Below are 4,521 nucleotides of genomic sequence, written 5' to 3' on the forward strand. Positions count from 1 at the left end.
CAATGTTGAATCTATGTTGAGACTTAACGTAGAAATTATACAGAAAGCGCAAGGTTGATGAAATGTTGAGTCAACGTTTGCTTACATAGATTACATGTTTGCAAACATAGATTCAACATTAATTAAACATTGACCTGTCAAACATTTTAATTAAACCAAAATACAACGTAGATTCAATGGTATCTTTTAAACACAAACTTCAATGTTGACAAAATGTTGTTGAATCAACATTGATCCAACCATCAGTCTTCAACCGTAACCAAAATTCAACCTTCTTAACCCTAATTCAACATTGATTTAACATCTTTTGCTATCTGGGTAAAGTGTGATTTATGGTTGAAAAGCAAACGTTGACTCAACATTTTATCAACCTTGCACTTTCTGTATAATTTCAACGTTAGGTCTCAACATAGATTCAACATTGATTCACCCATAGTTTGCTATCTGGGATATCAGAGAAAATCATACTACATATATAAATCATGTATGGAGTATCAATATAATCAATATATCTGAAAACATCATATATATAAATCATATCTGGAGTATTAATATAATCAATATATCAGAGAAAATTATTATATAAATCATGTATAGACTATCAATATAACTCATACATATATATTAAAAAAGATATAGTAGAAAATGATTATATATATATATATATATATATATATATATATATACTGACAGTCAATAGAAACTTTGAGGTAGAAATGTATGCAGAATTCTACTTGTAGGGGGGTTGTAATTATTCATTGTGGATTTACTGATGATCTAGTGCCCTGGTAGTTGAGATAATGATGAGTTGTCATTTTTTCATGATTCATTGCACATGGGTTGGTCACTTTGCAAAAGTGAACCAAATACACACCAAGCAATACTCACTGAGTATCCGCACAATTTGAGAATGGGTTTTGAAGGCCGATGTAAAGGCCCAAAAAAGGCCACCATTGTTAGTCCAGTGAACAGCATCATACCGTGTCTATCACATGAACAACGTCTCCGGGCACTGGGTATGGTGGAGGCCGGTTTGAGCTACAGTGATGTAGCCAGGCGTATGGGCTGTTCCCAACCCACAATCAGAAGCCTGGTCCAAAGCATGCGCCGACGGATTGCTGCCTGCATCGAAGCAAATGGAGGCCATACTCAGTATTGACTGTTGTGACTTTGTGTTTGGCAGGTGCCGTTTTCTTTTGTGAAATTCTTTATTTTGAAATCATTCCTGAAACTTTAGATGTTTGTTTCTGTATACCAATATGCTAAACAAATTATTCATATGAAGAAGATCCAGTTTCGGGCTTCAAAATAAAAATTATGTTGAAAAATATGGTCTCAAAGTTTCTATTGACTGTCAGTGTATATAAATCATATAGATGTACAAAGCAGAGAGTATAAAATGTAATGTAAATATAAATTCTCAAGTTAACACAAGAACATGATATCCCTGCCCCAAACCACATTTACACATGTACAATTGTTTTACAGCTAAAACCCCTTAAAGAGGACTGTTTTGCAGAGCTTCTTTCTCGTGCTCCCTTTCTGCAGGTCAAGAGATGTAAGTTTGGCAATATGATGCAGCCTTATCTTGAGAAACACGGACACAACCAATGATAACAAGCTGGAATGATGGTTGTCGATACCAAACTGTGTATCTTCAATGTGTTCAACAAGCAGAAAAATATTCTCCATTCCAATCTCCTCCCGGACGATGTGTGTGACTGTTGACACCTTTGGAGCTTGCTTTGTTGAAGCCTGGCGAATCACCCTCTCTGCAACTCTCAGCACCTTAAAATAATAATAATTATTATATTAATTATGATAATAATACATTGTATTTACATTGCGCTTTACACAGTGCTAAAAGACACTTTACAGTACAGAGAAAATAACAAAGAACAAAGCAACATTAACATGCAAAGATAAAAAAAAATAAACAAGATTATAAAAATCAAACCTACACTGTGCCTTGTGATGGAATCACATTGTTTTTCAGAGCAAGAAGGTGGTAGCTCTCGTCAAATGATGATGGCACAGCATCTCTGACCAAGCTTGAACGGCACACATCACAGGACAGCTTTTGTTGAGTCTGCCGGACTATAAATCCTGCTATGTAGACCACAGCATTCCACCAGATCACTAAACTGAGTGGGAAGATAACTGTGGTCACACACAACAGCCAAAATGTTGGCAAATGAAGATGGGTGCTCTTCAGCAGTTTCAGCAGAGGACATCTCTACTGCCGACAGGGACAGTGTCATCTTGGGCTACCACATTGCCGGTCTCACTAGGTGAGACACCACAACGAACCATCAGACGGCAGAAGATGGCCTGGAACTGGCCTGCAGATGGATTGTTATTCCAGCCGCCTTGAATGGAAAACATGCACACAATACATAATTACTCCCAAGACATAACATAAAGATATTAATTAACCCCTTAGTCCCTACAGCCCCCGCTGGCGGGGGCTGTAGGTGCCTCAAAAACAGGCTCAGGGACTAAAAGGTTAAGTGTATTTTCAGAATTTATTGTAATTAAAATAACATCAATCCTACATGACGCTCTGATTGAATTAAATAGGAGCTCCATGTGATCCTGGCTGAACCTGTAGGTGAGCACATACCGCTGAACTTGGAGCAGCTCAGGAATCATCAGCATCAATGTGTCAATATTGATGACAAATCCAATGACAGACAAGCACCTGCAAAAGAAAAAAATATATTACTGTGATCATGGCGAAACAAGACACCCCAAGAAAGCACCATGTCATTTTGTTCATTCAAAGCAGTAAAGTGATTTTCCATCACATCCATCAGTAACGTGTAATCACCAATTCTTGAGTGCCTATCACAGGGATGCAAACTCACAGAGAATGAAAATGGTCAACAGATCATTACAGATCGATAATTAGTTTGCATCCATGTTTTTAGGAATGTGATCAGTTTCTTCTTTAACTTATACAGTATACTTTAAGGACACTTAACTAACTTGGAACAATATAATTGCAGAACTGGGAGAACTGGAAGAACTTGAGAACACGAACACATGCAATACCTACCATTTTGATATCGACATGCACTTGATGTTATGTAATACATACCATTTAGAAACATCTCGGACCTGAAACACCTGAAACAGGATCATTCCAACAGGACCAAAACTACATATTGAAAAACATTTTAACAAGAGATCATCATATCAACATACATACCATCCATCTGACACATGCATAACATTGATCTTGTGTAAAACATACCATTTTGAATCATCTCGGACCTGAAACACACTGAATACAAGACATTTCCGACATCAACAAAACTGAACGCTGAAAAACATTTAAATAAATGAGCATCATGTTAGCATACATACCATTATGACACTTGTGTGGGACTGAATACAAAACTATTTCAAAAGAGAAAAAAATAAAGAAAAACATTGCAACAGTAGCATCATATGAACCTGATGTAGAGAGCGGAGCATCTTAGGAACTCGATGCATAACAGAACATTGGAGCATCTTAGGAACTCGATGCATAACAGAACAACGGAGCATCTTAGAAACTCGATGCATAAGGGAACAAAGTGTCGTTGAACTCATGTCATGAACTTTTCATGCATGAATAACAAGCACTATTTTAATAGACCTCTTCGATCGGTGAAGGGATGTTCCATCTTTTGTCACCAAAGTGAGCAAGTACTCCCTGGCTCTCAACAAAAACGCTTTTCTCTCCATCCAATTCAAAGCACCCAAGGGAGCTTTGAATCCTTTGGCACAAGGATTGCATCCATTCATTATGTCAAACAGCCTGTCAATCATCTATAAAGAAATATCGGCATCTAAATCACTATCATTACAGAATTTCATTAGGTATCAGATAGTTGAAATCAACACGCATCTATTCAAAATGTACAGAGAACAGAGTATTTATTTCTAAACTATATGTTCAATGAGTTGAACATATATATAAATATATCTTCTGATGTGACGGAGAACTCAAAACATGTCAGCAACCCCACCCCCCACCCACCCCCACCCCCCCACCCCCCCAGTCGTTTATCTGTTCTTCTACAGCTATGTGGCACCGAGTACACCCCTGAGTGTACTCGGCTGCAAGGGGACACAAGTCAGTGTCTTATTGTGCCGGTCCCAAGCCTGGATAAATAGAGGGTTGTGTCAGGAAGGGCATCCGACGTAAAAACTTTGGCCGAATCAAATGTATGACTTCCATACCGGATCGGTCGAGGCCCGGGTTAAAAACGACCGCCATCGGTACTGTCGACCTACAAAGTGCCGGTGGAAAATGGACGACTGTTGGTCGAAGAAGGAGGGGAGGAAGGTGTGTTCGTAGGAGGAGAGAGAAGAGGAACACCAAGAGTCTAGGACTGAGAGTAGGGACTTTGAATGTTGGAACTATGACAGGAAAAGGTAGAGAGCTGGTTGACATGATGCAGAGGAGGAAGGTGAACGTACTGTGTGTCCAGGAGACCAGGTGGAAAGGTAGTAAAGCTAGAAGTTTAGGAG

At 38.7% G+C, this 4,521-nt stretch overlaps 1 long non-coding RNA gene across 1 annotated transcript; it reads right to left on the reverse strand.

Annotated features, from left to right (window-relative positions):
* Nucleotides 1–679: 679 nt before the first annotated feature.
* Nucleotides 680–3,971, reverse strand: LOC127533965 (uncharacterized). The gene is made up of 3 exons (XR_007941863.1): nucleotides 2,624–3,971; nucleotides 1,962–2,369; nucleotides 680–1,788 (listed from the first exon to the last, which is right to left on the reverse strand). It is a non-coding gene; the product is annotated as an uncharacterized LOC127533965 (long non-coding RNA).
* Between the last annotated feature and the right edge of the window lie 550 nt (nucleotides 3,972–4,521).

The sequence above is a fragment of the Acanthochromis polyacanthus genome, chromosome 5, assembly GCF_021347895.1.
Source record: "Acanthochromis polyacanthus isolate Apoly-LR-REF ecotype Palm Island chromosome 5, KAUST_Apoly_ChrSc, whole genome shotgun sequence".
NCBI lineage: Eukaryota > Metazoa > Chordata > Actinopteri > Pomacentridae > Acanthochromis > Acanthochromis polyacanthus.